At 46.5% G+C, this 15,571-nt stretch overlaps 1 long non-coding RNA gene and 1 other non-coding gene across 2 annotated transcripts; both read left to right on the plus strand.

Moving 5' to 3' along the window:
- Positions 1–357: 357 nt before the first annotated feature.
- LOC107281074 (uncharacterized) lies at positions 358–1,434 on the plus strand. Its single transcript, XR_001545969.3, has 3 exons — positions 358–486; positions 580–673; positions 1,361–1,434. It is a non-coding gene; the product is annotated as an uncharacterized lncRNA (long non-coding RNA).
- A 10,143-nt stretch (positions 1,435–11,577) lies between these two features.
- Positions 11,578–11,649, plus strand: TRNAQ-CUG (transfer RNA glutamine (anticodon CUG)). The gene has a single exon. It is a non-coding gene; the product is annotated as a tRNA-Gln (tRNA).
- Positions 11,650–15,571: the final 3,922 nt, after the last annotated feature.

A 15,571-nucleotide genomic window follows, 5' to 3' on the forward strand; every position in this document is an offset into this window, starting at 1 on the left:
CGCTCTGCTGCTTTCCGGCGAGCTCCGGCTGTACGCCGCCGTCGCTGTAGCCGCCGCCGCGCCGCGCCGCTGCACCGTCGGCTCCGCCGCTCTTTGCCGCACACCGGCCACCGCCCCGTTTCCACAAAACTCCGCCGAAACACCACATCCACCGTGCACCCGAGCCACAGCCGCCTCTCGTCACCTCCAGTCGCGCGCCACCACCGCTCCCGTCGCTGCCGCGCTGCGCTACCACCGCCATCGGCATCGCCGTTCCTCGCCGCACCCCGGCCCCTACTCCGTTTCCCCTCCCTGCCCCTGGAACGCCGCCGCCGCGTTCACCATCTCTCTCCGCCGCCACCGCCGACTCCAGCCGCGTCGCGCCGCCGCTTCGGTCGACGTCGACTCGCGCCGTTGCCTCCCTCAGCTCCGCAAGGACGAGGAGGACCTCGGCCGCCGCCCCTCTTCGCCGGAAATCCGCCGGAGCTCCTCCTTCCTCGGTCGCCGGTGAGCTCTACCTCTTGTCATCGCCATCGGCCTTCGTTTCCAGTCACCCCGCATCGGTCCTCCCCTCCCTAACTCCCTCTTCTCCTTCTGAAGGTCAAGGGCGACCCCGTCCGCCCTCCGTCCTCGCAAGCCGCCATTGGGCAATCGTCGTCGCCGTCCTCTTCCTCCGCGTCGGCCGCCGCTTCCGGTAAGGATCTCTCCTCCCTTCCTTTTTTTTCCCGTCCCCCTTTCTTGCCGACCGCCGCCTCTTGGGGTGCGTCGCCGTCCCCGTGCGCGCCGCTGTCCTCCGGCCGCCCGCCGCCGTTCCACGTCGCCGGCTGCTGCAGCCGGTTGCCGCCTCCCCCTTGCCGCCTCCCCCTTGCCGCCGCCTCCCCCTTGCCGCCTCCCCCTTGCCGCCGCCTCCCCCTTGCCGCCTCCCCCTTGCCGCCGCCGCGCCATGTCTCGGCCGAGCCGGCTTCATGCCGTGCCCGTGCCCCAGCCGCGCCGCCTCGTGGCCGTCCGATCGGCTTTGGGCCGATCCGGGCCGTCGGTTCCTGTGGACCGCCTCGGTGGTCCCAGTCCACGGTGGACCGGCGCCCTTGTGCCGCTGACCGGTGGGGCCCGCTTGCCGGCGCCGCCCCTCCCCCTTGATGACGTCAGCGAGTTCCATTTCCTTTGTAAAAATAAATAATAATTGCGCAATAAATCGAGTTTAATTCTAGAAATTCATTTAAATGGCTCAAAACTTCTAAAATTCATATCTAATTCATTCGAACTCCGAATTGAGCCATTCAACTTGCAAAATTCATCTAAAATTGAGCTCTACATGTTTGTTTACTTTTTATGTACTGTTTTCTTGGTTTTTATTAGAGTTTTTCCTCGTTTTGCGTGCCAGCGTGTAGAATCCGTTGTTTCGGAAGTCCGCGGTCGCGAGGAAAAGAGTTCGGAAGATTGTTTTGAAGAAGCAAGGCAAGTCACACATTCCCCTTGAGCATGTTTATCCTAATTTATAAATGTTTTACCGTTTACAAATAAATATGCATGTTTTGCTAATTACATGGGATCTGGGTATTACCTATCTGCTCGCTTGTGCCATGTTTACTTGATATCTGTTCTTTGTCAACCTTGGGTAATAAATCGACTAGCTCATGTTACTTATGTGACCTAGCTAGAACTATATGCTTAGCCATGCTTAATTACTACTAGCTCAGTTGATGGGATAATTACAGTATTAGACCTTTTTAGTATCAGAATGAGCTATGTGCTCAAGACATCTGGCCATGCTTCATGGTTATAATTATCCAACTAAAATGCGACTGAATGGTGGGCTGTGGGTGCATGGTTTTGCTAGTCGCACCCATGGCAATTAAGGACCGGTTCGCGGGATGCCCTGGAAGAACTTATCGTACTTACCACAAGCCAGCGTGGGCAACGGCTGGGCTTGTAGTGTAGCTTTCCTCTAGCCGACGCATCCAGGCAAGGGTGGGCGTGATGGAGTTTGGATGGGCCCTGCGACGGCCTATGCGGCTTCCGGATTCACCTAGGCACGAGAGGGGACTGCCCGCTGCCTTGCGAGGAGTGGGGGTGAAACCTGAGGTGTGGTGTGCTTGGTTAGAGGGGGTTATGCGAAGGGTCCTGTCACGGCCTCTTTCCGGTATGTCGTGGTGGCATGTCGGCGCACGGAAACGTGTCGTGGGGCTGTGTCTTGTGGGTACAGTTGTACACCTCTGATCAGAGTAAAACTATTCGAATAGCCGTGCCCGCGGTTATGGGCGGTCGACCAGATTCACCGTGATTAGTCTCACACTTAATAAATCGACCCAATGCACTGTAGTACAGGTGGGTTGGTTGGGCCTGTTCAACGTGGTGTAGCGTTGATCAGTGGAGATTTTAATGTTACTTTAATTACTCAACAGTTTTACTGTTTTGTTCAATAAAATGTTTTACAACCGCCTTTATGCAAATAGCCACAAACCGTCCTTGTGTTCCCCTTGCACGCCTGCATCGTTGGTGTGGCTTGCTGAGTACGGTGGTTGTACTCAGCCTTGCTATTATTCCCTCTTTTCAGAAGTGTAGTGCTTCTGAGCTGAAGATGGAGTTAGAGGACCAAGGCTCAGACCCCAGTTGAGTTTTGCCTGTGGAGTGGAGCTGAAGCCCCGCTAGGATCGCCTTTTTCCGCTGCTGCTGCTTTTGTTTCGGTGTGAGGACTAAGTGCCTCTTCTGTAAGTATTTTACGCTTTATTTACGTTTGGGACTGTGTATTACTTGTCGTTTTGTGTACCCTGGCTGGTCCTGGACAGGGATTTAATACACAAAATAGTCTGGAAATTTGGGCTAAATTTCTGGGCGTGACAGTAATCATGTACGACTTTGCATTCTAGAACCCCTTTATCCCAGTAGCACCATCCCATTTGCTGCCCATGCTAACCTCTCCTCAGACCTAGCTTCCATCTCTACCTCCGCTGGCGCACCGCCCTGAACATCAGCCTCCTCTTGCTCGTCGACGGCATCCCCATTCTTCTCCTCCGGCAAAGCCTCCACAACCGCTAATGCTCCTCCCGATGACAGCGACGATGATCAATTTGTTAGTGTGAACGCAAATATGATCTTGCGGCTAAACCAAGTCGGCAGAGAGATTTTTTTGGACGATCGCTACAGTGATCGACCTCTCAAGAACATCCCTGATCGGGGGATTTACCGCCTCTTCTAGTGCCGGTTCCCCCTGTGTATAGTGGCTATAAATAGAGATAAATACCTAAGTATTAAACCCTAAGTTTTCCTTTGCTACCCGATCAAGCAAAACCCACTGAAAACACAGGGAAGAACCGAGACACGATTATCTCTGTGCTTCCAAACGAAAAGAGAAGAAAGAAGAACAAAAGACAGAGACATGGGAACTCCTGGAGATCAAGGTATGACCCAATCCCATTCCAATTTGTAGTTCCATTTTGTGCCAAACCGATCCAAATCATGCAATCCAACAATGGTATCAGAGCAAGGTTGGCCTCAAATTGGAACTCAGTAAGTGTTCTGTGCAATCCAATTAAATTTGTTTTAGTGTTTATGTTCAAGTTGTTCTTCGTGTTCATGCCCAAATCCCTCTGTTAAAGTTGAATTGAGCCCAAATCATGCAATCCTGAGGTATAAGAAACGAAATTAGGCCTACTAGGGTTTCGGCTTGAAGAAAATAGAAGAAGGGGAAGGCAAATTTCATGCAAATCTCAGAAATTCCCCAAGAACCAAAACCCTAGCAACAGTAAACCCCCCCCCCCCCAAAAAAAAATTCCCCAAATCATGGTACCCTAACCCTAAAATCATGGGGAAAAGGAGCGCGGCGGGCTTACCTAAGGGCCATGGTGGCCGGTGGCAACCACCGTGTCGCCACCGACGCTGTAAGAGGCGAGCGTGCGCTCGAGGACTTGGTCCCCGAGCGGCCTCGTGACCCGCCGTGCTGGCCCGGCTCCTCCTTGCATGCTTGCTGTCGCTGAGGTAGCCGTTGCCGGCCCCGTCTCGCCGTCGCTGCCGCAGATCTCCCTTGCGCGAGCGACCGGCGGGTACATTAGGGCACCGTCGAGCAACGCTCAACGGGGATGCGCGCCAGCTATGGCGGCACGCAGCCCCGGCGAGCAAGGCTCGGTGGCACCATCACCGACCCCGTCGTGCGCCGTTTCGCCGCCGTCGTCGTCGTCTCGCTCACGTCGCCGCGGGTGTGAGAGAAAGAGAAGAGGAGAGAATGGGGGCTAGGGTTTCTCGGGGGGCGGCCGCCGCGCCGGTTTTGTCCCGCGCGGGAGCGATCCCGGCCGTCCGATGAGATGGACGGCTCGGATCGGCTCGCTCCCGACGCAGGCTGACGAGGCCGTGCGTAAGGGGTCGAACGCCGGCCCAGGCCCAGGTTGTTGGGCCTGGAGCCCAGGCGGGAGGCGGCGCGGCTGTGATGGGCCAGGCCAAATGCGGCCTAGCTCGGGGAAGAGGCCCAGCTAAAGTTTCAATAAAAAAATTAAATTATATTTGGTTTAATTCTTAAATTGGCTGCATAGTAACGGGCTGCATAGTAACGTGTCTAAGAAAAGGATTGGGCTAAAATGATATTACAATTAAATTTTTCTTTTTAAAGAATTATGATTATGATTATTGTGTTTAAACTTTAAATATATTTTATAATGCTTTAGTTAATAATAATAAAAATAATAAGTGACTTTATTATATGGTAAAATTCTCTTTTATTTATCTGTTTATTTTATGATCATTACATTATGTTTATTACTTAAAGTTATTATTATTTTATGCATTGTGAGTTTATTTGCGCTGCAAATAAATATTGTAATTAAGTGTGACAAACAATTGTCATTCTGGCCAAAGCTGATTGAATTTTATTTGATCACAAAATTTTATTAATTCAATTCAAATCTGGCCAAAGTTGTTCTGATTGAATTAATAAAAGGAGTTTTTTTTAAACAAATTAATAAAGTGTGGTTTGTATTTATTATTCTGGCCAAAGCTGTTATGGATTTGACCAGCATCTTATGCCTCACAAATTGCTGGAATAATGGGCAATATTGAACAACTTAATGGAAGTAATTATGCTTCATGGAAGGAGAAGCTGGAAATTACTCTAGCTCTGTTGGATATTGATTACGCCCTCCATAATAATCCTTTGATTGAGCCTAGACCGGAAAATGAGAATTATGAGACCCTTAAAAAGGAATATGATGAAGTAAAGGCAAAATGGGATATTTCAAACCGTAAATTCCTTATGATTATCAAGAGCTCCATTATTGACGCAATAAGAGGAGCAGTCCCAGAGACTCAGACAGCCAGAGAATATCTTGCTAAAGTTGAGGAACAGTTTAAAGGCTCTTCTAAAGTTTATGCCACCACTCTTATTAAAAGATTGGTCAATGAAAAATATGATTTTACTGGAAATCTGAGGGAACATGTTATGAAGAAATGTCACGTGGCCTTTAAGCTTAAATCAATGGAAATGAAAATCTCCGAAGGTTTACTTGTCCATTTCATTATGTCATCTCTGCCCCAGGAATTTTCTCCGTTTACGATCGATTATAATGCAATGAAGATCAAGTGGGGCATTGATGAATTAATAGCCATGTGTGTGCAAGAAGAGGAAAGGCTTAAGGCAGAAAGAGTTGATCATGCGAATCTATTTAAACACTCCGAGAAGAAAAGGTATAAAAAATTTAAGAAAGAGTTTTTGAAGCCTAAGCCTAGTCAATTTAAAGAAAAGGGGAAATGTTCAAATCAATCCCAGTAGAATAAATCTGGAGGAAATCCCTATACAGAAGAAAAGGGAAAAGAAAAGGATGGGTGCTACTTTTGTGGAAAGAGTGGACACCGCCAAAAGGACTGTATTGGGTTTATGAGATGGCTCAGTAAGAAAGGTACTGATGTTATTTCTTTTGTTGATGAATCCCTGAATATTGATTATGCCATCAATTCTTGGTGGATTGACTCAGGAGCAACAATTCATGTTGCAAATTCCTTGCAGGGATTCACTATGAGGAGGACCCTAAGAAGAGGGGAAAGAAGAATTAAAGTTGCTAATGGAGTTGAAACTGAAGTTAAGGCCATTGGAGACTTCATTCTCACACTTCATACTGGCTTCAAATTTCAGCTGCATGACGTCCTTTATGTACCCTCTATGAAAAGGAACTTAATTTCCGTTTCACGTTTAGATAACGGTGGTTACTATTGTACTTTTGGAAACAATAGATGTATAATTATGCATGATAATAAAGAGGTTGGTCTCGCCGATGGGCAGGAACAACTTTATCAAATCTCCGTGTGCGATGCCACCTATAATGTTGACTCCTCCTTAAATGCAAATGTCAGTACCAAACGAAAACATAACGATAATGAGACTTCTTCGAAATTATGGCACTATCGTTTGGGCCATATTTCGAGGGGGAGAATTGAGCGTCTCATTAAAGAAAACATCCTCTATCCTTTGGACTTCTCGGATGCAGACATTGATCACTGCATTGATTGCATCAAAGGAAAATATTCAAAGCAAATCAAGAAAGGTGCAAATCGAAGTATGGGAGTTTTGGAAATCATCCACACAGACATATGTGGTCCATTTAATGTAAAGTCAGTGGATGGATTTGATTTATTCATAACATTCACCGATGACTACTCTCGTTATGGATATATCTATCCAATCAAAGAAAGATCTGAGGCATTAGACAAATTTAAAATTTTCAAAGCAGAAGTTGAGAATCAACATGATTGAAAGATCAAAATTGTAAGGTCTGACCGTGGTGGTGAATACTATGGTAGACATACTACTTATGGTCAAATTCCTAGACCTTTTGCGAGGTTCTTACAGGAAAATGGCATTAAGGCCCAGTACTCAGCACCGAGCGAACCCCAGCAAAATGGAGTAGCTGAAAGGCGTAATCGCACTCTTATGGATATGGTACGAAGTATGTTAAGTCACTCCATTCTGCCGGTAAAGTTATGGATGGAAGCTCTTCAGACAGCTGCACACATTCTTAACAGGGTTCCCAGTAAATTAGTTCCTAAGACACCTAAGACAGCTGCACACATTCTTAACAGGGTTCCCAGTAAATTAGTTCCTAAGACACCTTTTGAATTATGGACTGGGAAGAAACCAACCCTAAATTATTTTCATGTGTGGGGTTGTCCTGCTGGAGCATGAGTTTTTAATCCAAACATGAGAAAAGTTAGACCTCAAAACAATCAGTTGTCATTTTATCGGTTATCCTGATAAGTCAAAAGGCATATAGATTCTACTGCCCAAATCAGTTTACAAAGTTTATTGAGACAAGACACGATGTGTTCTTGGAAAATGACATAATCAAGGGGAGTATGACACCCAGAGAAGTTGTTCTGGAAGAGAAACTGAATTACGTTCCAATGCCTCTAATTGAAGAACCCGTTTTCTCAACACATACTCGTGTTACACCTTCAATAGAAAGAAATAATGATGCAACATCTGCTGAAGCTCCTGCAACTACTTCTAGTAGTATATCAAATGATGAGAATAATGAGGATACTCAGCAGCCCCAAGTTGTGATAGATGAGCAAAATAACGAACCCGTCAGAAGATCACAACGAGTTAGAAAGTCAGCAATTCCAAGTGACTATGTTACTTACATGAATAAAGAGGTGAATGAACCTATGAGTGAAGAGGTGAATGAGCCTATATTAGACATTGATCCCATCTCATTTAAAGAAGCAATGAAGAGTGAACATTCGTCTGAATGGTTAAATGCTATGAAAGACGAAATGAAGTCCATGAGTACTAATAAAGTCTGGGACTTAATAGAAATTCCCGAAGGAGCCAAAACAGTTGGCTGCAAATGGGTCTATAAGACTAAACGTGACCCTAAGGGAAATATCGAAAGGTTCAAAGCAAGGCTTGTAGCAAAATGATTTACGCAAAGAGAAGGGATTGATTATAATGAAACATTTTCTCTAGTCTCTACTAAGGACTCATTCAGAATTATTATGGCACTAGTTGCCCATTATGATTTGGAATTATACCAAATGGATGTTAAGACGGCATTCCTGAACGGTGATTTATATGAAGATGTATACATGGCACAACCAGAAGGTTTTGTTACTAAAGGAAAAGAACATATGGGATGTCATCTAAACAAATCAATTTATGGACTAAAGCAAGCATCAAGGCAGTGGTATCTAAAGTTTGACCAAATCATAAGACAATTTGGTTTTAAAGAGAATAAAAAGGATAATTGTATATACGCTAACTTTAAGGAGAGTAAGTTCATCTTCCTAATATTATATGTCGATGATATACTCTTGGCCAGTAATGACAAAAATATGCTACTGGAAACAAAGAAATTTATGGCCTCTAAGTTTGAAATGAAAGATCTCGGTGAAGCCACCTATGTGTTGGGTATAGAAATTTACCGAGACAGATCGAATGGTGTTTTGGGGCTATCCTAGAAAGCATATATAGAAAAAGTACTGAAGAAGTATAATATGCATAATTGTTCAGCCTCGCCTGCTCCTATAATGAAGGGTGATAAGTATGAAAAATTCCAATGTCCTAAGAATGAGTATGAAGCTGCACAGATGAAGTCAATACCATATGCTTCAGCTGTTGGAAGCATAATGTATGCACAAGTGTGCACTCGCCCTGACTTAGCATTTGTTACCGGGATGCTTGGCAGATATCAATCTAATCCAGGTCTAGAGCACTGGAAATTAGCTAAGAAGACCTTACGTTATCTACAAGGCACTAAAGACCTCATGCTCACATATAGAAAGTCTAAAAACCTTGAAGTTGTTGGTTGTTCGGACTCTGATCTTGCAGGGTGTGTTGATGATAAGAAATCCACGTCAGGTTACATTTTCACCCTTGCAAGGGGAGCTATATCATGGAAAAGCTCCGAACAAAGAGTTACTGCATCGTCGACAATGCAGGCTGAGTATGTGGCATGTTATGAAGCTACTGGACAGGCAATATGGCTGAAGAATTTTATCCTGGGATTGAGAGTGGTCGACAGTATATCAAAACCACTCAAATTATACTGTGATAACAAACCAGCAGTATACTATGCGAGTAGCAACAAATCAAGTGCTTCTGCCAAGTACATTGATATCAAGTACCATGTTGTGAAAGAAATGATTCAGGATCAGACAATAAGCGTTGAATATATAAACACTAAGTTGATGTTAGCGGATCCACTCACAAAAGGCCTAACACCCGTTGTATTTAAAGAGCATGTTGCCGGCATGGGTTTGGTAGAAAAGCCTTTGATCCTGGAATAAGAAGGAACCTATATGGCACTGACTCCCCATAAAACTAAGGCGGACTCATTTTGAAATTAAATAGGAACCATAGTCACTTGGTTCAGTGGTGCTTAATTGATTACTGTAATCTAATGTCTTGATGTACTGTTTTAATGAAAAGTGAGTCCATAAGTTTGTATATGCCTAATGTAATAAGTTCAAAGAGCTCGTAAGATTAAAGAAGTTTATTTTAAAATATAATGGTGTGCTATAGTCACTGGATTCTGTTATGCTTTATATTGGTCACTGTAATCTTTTATCTTGGTATGCTATTATGTTGAGAGATGGACTTATAAATTTAGCCTCACGATTAAGGGGGAGAATGTTAGTGTGAAAGCAAATATGATCTTGCGGCTAAACCAAGTCGGCAGAGATATTTTTTTTGGGCGATCGCTATAGTGAACGACCTCTCAAGAGCATCCTTTATTGGGGGATTTACCGCCTCTTCTAGTGCCGGTTCCCCCTGTGTGCAGTGGCTATAAATAGAGATAAATACCTAAGTGTTAAACCCTAAGTTTTCCTTTGCTACCCGATTAAGCAAAACCCACTAAAACATAGGGAAGAACCGAGAAATGATTCTCTCTGTGCTTCCAAATGAAAAGAGAAGAAAGAAGAACAAAGACAGAGAGATGGGAACTCCTAGAGATCAAGGTATGACCCAATCCCATTTCAATTTGTAGTTCCATTTTGTGCCAAACCGATCCAAATCATGCAATCCAACACCATTCTCCTCCTTATTCTTCTTCTTCTTCACCTTCGATGATGACGATGACGATGATCCAGTCTCCTCCTTATTCTTCTTCAACTTCGCCTTCCGCACCTGCATTAGGGCGTCGTGGACGTTCATGGCAGCGTCGGCGTGCGGGGCGTCGCCTCTGAATGCATTAGGGCGTCGTGGACGTTCATGGCGGCGTCGGCGTGCGGGGCGTCGCCTCTGAAGTAGTGCACCATGACCAGCCCGAGCCGGCCGTCCTCATGGCCATCCACGCCATGGCTCAGCCACCGGGAACGGAACGCCCACAGATCGATCATGGCTTCGTTGGCCATGGCGGCGTTCTTGTCCTTGACGTCAAGGTGGTTTTCTTTAAGGAATTCGGACCATTCCAGGATGAGCCGGTAGGCGTCGTTGCAGTTGAGGAACTTGCACTTGAGGTCGTAGTCCCGGCCGGTGCGGTCGTAGGCCTGCACTCGCAGGCCCTCGTCGCCGTCGGCGGCGGCCTTCTCCGCCGGCGTCAGGAGCTCCTCGAACGGGAACGGCTCGTCGCCGCCGCGGTGCGTGTTGTGCCAGCCCTTGCACGACATGAGCAGCCGGTGCTGGGCGACGCTCCGGTCCGTGAACGTCATCTTCTTGCCGTAGACGCGCGCCGGCGGCCGCCACGGCGAGGCGACGAGGTACCAAAGGTTCGCGCGGAGGTTGTCGTCGACGACGGCGATGTTGTCGAGCGTCGCGCCCGTGTCGGACCCCGCCGAGGTCGTCGACGCCATGTCGTGCCCTAGTGCGGTCCAGAAGAACGCGCGGTGGTCAGGCTTGGGCTTCTTGGCTCCCGGCGGCGGCGTCGCCTCATCCGCGGCGACGTGCGGTGGTCGGCCGGCTCCCAGGATGGCGGCGCCGCCGATGAGCTTCTTCTCGACGGGACGGGGACGCCGGCGCGCGGCCGGAGCGGCGGCCCTCAGGCCGGCCAGCTTGCACTTCCGGACATTCTCTTTCATGCTCGGCGTCATCATTGCAATGGCGTCTTCTTGCCGTCGAACACCCAGGAGGAGGGTGTCAGTGTCACCGCCGGGAGGCAGGTCAGCCGGTGCGCCGCCGCTGACGCTCGGCGGGCTCTGGTCCTCGGCGACCATCTTCCCCTTCCGCAGCCGGCCCTCGCCCACCAACGTCTCGCCGCCGGTGGCGCACGGCGCGCTCTGGTCCGCGGCCGCCGCCGGAGCTCCACCATCTGGATTGCCGACCATGGACGGCGTCGACGGCGGCGGCGCCTGAGTCACAGTCGCCATCTCCTCCTCCAACGCCGCCGCCGGCGATGTCTCCCGCCGGGAGACCGCGTCGAACGACATCGGAAAGACGAAAACCTGAAAGAAATCGACGAACGATCTGGGAGTCCGGAAGAATGACGGTCGGTGCAATTTATTTATAAACTGTTATGCGTATAGATACCATTTGTACTGGTAACTGTAGCAGATGCGAACTCTATCTCGTTATTTTGTATTTTAAATTTTATAGATAGAAAGGTTTAGAGATTCACCGGGTTATCTTTTGTCGTTTTATATTCCAAAAATATTAAAACATAAAAGTAAATTAAAGTCACAGGTGGTTCCATGGTCTAGCGGTTAGGACATTGGACTCTGAATCCAGTAACCCGAGTTCAAATCTCGGTGGAACCTGTTTTTGCAACTTTTTTTTAACTTTTTTTTCCAGTGGTGTAACGAGCATATGATGTTTAAATTTCATTGTCAAGATAAATCTCCTATGAAATCGCAATTCTCAAGCTGATTATTTCATTGTTAAGATAAATTTCCTATGAAATCGCACCGAATTTTCTCAAGCTGATTAGGACCCCTTTGAATCGCAGGATTGAGAAAACGTAGGATTTTATAGGAATATAAGTGTAAAACATAGGATTGCAAAAGCACATGAATAACTATTCGATTGAACCGCAGGAAAAACACATGAATTGGATGAGAAAGATAAACTCAAAGGAAAGTTACCAAGAGATTGAAGCTCTTACTAAATTTTCTCCAAAATCTCTATAGAATTATCCATTCCAAAGGAATTTCAAAGGATTGGATAGAATACAATCATTTGTTTCAAAGGTCTTCATAGGAAATTTTCCTATAGGATTGAAATCCTCCAAAATTCCTGTCACAGCCTGAATTTCGTTTCAGGATTTATAAATTATTTAATAAATTATTAATAGAATTTATATTAAATGTTCATTAATTTACAAGTGAAGTTAAATGTGGGAAATAAAATTTCCTAAATATAAAGCATGGTTGGATTTAATTTTTATTAAATTCTCCATGATTAATTATACTCTCTGGAATTTTCTTGGATTCTTCAGAGCTCAATTATTAATTTTAATAATACAAAGAACAGTTTAGCAATTATTTAAATAATAAATTAATTATTAAATGATCTGGATATTATTATATTAAATACTTTGAGTGTCCAAGTATGTTCAAGATTTTTCTTGGAATTATTTGAGCATTGGAAGTATTTTTAACAATTGAAAGATCATCTCATTAGTTAATTTATTTGGAAAAGTAAATAAAAATCCTCCTCCTCAGCCTGGGCCGAATCCAGCCCATTCCCTCCTTTCCCCTCTCCCTTCCTCTCAGCCCAGATAAAGTCTGTTTAACCTCCCTGGCGCTACAGTACTCCATCTTCCTCCTCCAGCCGACTGTCTCCCGTGCCGTGCACAGTGCCGCCGCCTCCTCCCACCAATCCGACCTCCCCGTTGCTCCTCTTTCCAAATTAGTTGCGGGAATGGAATCCCCTCAATCTCCTCTTCCTTTTCCCCAAGAAATCCCCAAAATTTTCTATGGAAATTCTTTCCAATTTCGCGGATCAAATCCTTCCTTTTTCCGGCGAGAACCCTAGACTTTCCCGAGTTTTTCCCGTCGTTGTGGGCTTGATCCCGAGCTCCCGTGCCTATATAAAGGACCCCCTAGTCGTCCTCTACCCATCCCCTCAAGTCCCGTCCGCCGTCGTCGCCGGAATCGCTCTCCCCGCGCTCTCCCTCTCTCTCCACCTCTGGCAGCCGCTCCAGCCGCCGTGCGCCGTCGACCCGGCCGTCGCCGGTCAGTGCCGCCACTTCCCTCGGTTTCGCAGTGAAGAGCTCTACCCCGGCCACCCGTTCTTTTGCGCCGAACCCCGCCAGAAGTCGCCGTCCCCGTGAAGGCCGAACCGTTGCCATGTTTTGATCTCCGGCGAGGCCCTGCTGCTCATCCCGTCGTCGCCTTCGGTCGCCGTCGCCTCCTTTGGGTTGGCAGCTGCGAGGTGATGGCCGTCCACCCCTCCGTTATCGCTGCTCGTCGCCGGAAAGTCGTCGCCGCCATGGACAGTACCTCGCCGCCCTTCGAAGCTCGTTGTCGGCCATCTTCCGTCGCTGTCCGTCGTTGCGTAAGTGTTGGTAAGAATCGCCGTCGCCTTCTCTACCTCCCGGTGCCCTCCGTTTGCATTTTTTTGTGCCGTTGTTCGCCGGCAACCGCCGCTCCCATGCCGTTCGCCGGTGTAGGTTTTTCCCTAGGGTCTTAATCCAATATAATCTAATCCGCGGTTTGTCTAGCGTTGTCGTCTCCATGTGTTGCTATCGGAACGTTGTCATCATCTCTCCCTCTCCGATCATTTTGGTTCGGTGAGACTTCTATCCGTTTTCCCTCGGTTTAGTTTTTAATCTCCCGTTTTTGTTGTCGAGTAGTCGTCGCTCTGCCGTAGCCGTGTGCCGTTGTCGCTGTGCCGTCGCCCTAACCCCAGCCGCGTGTCTCCGCCGAGTCGCCGCCGCCTAGCCGAGCCAAGTCGCCCTAGTGCCGCCGTGTCGCAGCTGTGTGCCTCTTAAACCTAGCCACCGGTTTAGCCGCGGTCGTTGTTGAGTCGTTCGCTCGTTCGTTCGAACGAGGTGTTCCCCGTGCTTCGTCCGTTCGTCTGTGTTGAGTCGTCCTTTAGTTTAGAGCCTTTCAGAGCCGCCGGTTCCGTTCGCCGGTTTCGGTTGATCATTTGGGTGATCCCGTGTCACGTAGAATTGACTCGTTGAGTCGGTATCTCGTGAGGTTCGCTTGCAAGATTAATCTTAGCCGTCCAAAATTGATATAAATCCGTTCTTTCTTTTCAATGACATATTATTCCTTTTTAATATATGTCATCTACCAAATATGATCTAATCTTTTTCCGGAGGATGTTTTAATCTTCTGTCTCAGCTATAAATCATTTGTAAATTGTTTAATTAATTTGGAATAGTCTTTTCTTTAATAGGTTTAATTGGAATTTAATCTTGTAAAATTTGTAACTAATTCATATGAAATCGGAATGAGGCCGTTCAAGTCTCTAAATTCATCTAAAATTATGATCTACATGTTTGTTTACTTTTTATGTATTGTTTATTTGGTTTTTATTAGTCTTTTTCTTCGTTTTGCGTGTTAGCTTGTCGTTTCCGTCGTTGCGAAGGTTCGCGAGTGCGCCGGAAGTATTCAAGAAGATTAATTGAAAACCGATTATTGCAAGGCAAGTCACACAGATCCTAAACACAATCCTTTGAGCATGTTGATCCTATATTTAAATTCTTTATTTATTTCAACTGTGCATTTATTTTCGAATGTCACTGGGTGGTGTGAATCTATTCCTTTGTTATGGCATGTTTGCATTGATTACTTTATTCCTTGATACCTTGGGTTATTATAACATGACTAGTTGGGCTATATATATTGGTTCAGCTAGATATTAGATATGATTACTTAGCCATGCTTAGAAACATTAGCACACTATTGGGATAACTTATGACTCATTATTATTTAATGATGGCTTAATGATAGTTCACGATGGTTAATCGTGATTGGTTAATTAATTACTTGCCAACTAAAACTTGATAATGGTGGGTTGTGAGCACATGGTTTTGAGAGTCGTGCTCATGACAATTAAGGACCGGTTCGCGAGCTACTATTGTGAAACATTAACCGTGCCAACCACAAGCCAGCGTGGGCAACGGCTTTACCTTTTGTATAGCATGATTCATTGCGGAGCACCAGACTGAGAAGTGGCGGAGATAAGCCCACGGAGGTCGCTGGGGAGTCCATGCCTTGTTTATAAGAGGGTGATTATGATCCAGGAAAGGTGCGCTGTGGTGGATTGTGTTGTGCAAGGGGTATTGTCACAGCTCCTTTCCGAGATACCGTGGTGGTATTGAGGCACATGGTGACATGTTGTGGGGCTGTGTCTTGTGGGTACAGTGGTACACCTCTGGCCAGAGTAAAACTATTCGAATAGCCGTGCCCGCGGTTATGGGCGGGTTGAGCAATGTTTTTCGTGATTAGTCTCACACCTCTCACAATAGTTATGGATGTTATACCTAGTAATAATTTGCTTAGCTCCTGGTTTGGAGTTAGATCTGTACAGCCGGGTATGGTTGTTCAGGATGGTTGGGCCTGTGCAGCATGGGTGTGTTGTTCAGTGTTGATTAAAATTTCTGATTAATTACTCCACTGTTTTACTTCTCTTAAATGTTTTGCTAAAAGCTGCTTTTGCAAATGAGCCAATATTATGCCATCCTTTGGTATCCTTGTGCACTTGCATATTTGCTGTGTGGCTTGCTGA

The sequence above is a fragment of the Oryza sativa genome, chromosome 5 (genome assembly GCF_034140825.1).
Source record: "Oryza sativa Japonica Group chromosome 5, ASM3414082v1".
Classification (NCBI taxonomy): domain Eukaryota; kingdom Viridiplantae; phylum Streptophyta; class Magnoliopsida; order Poales; family Poaceae; genus Oryza; species Oryza sativa.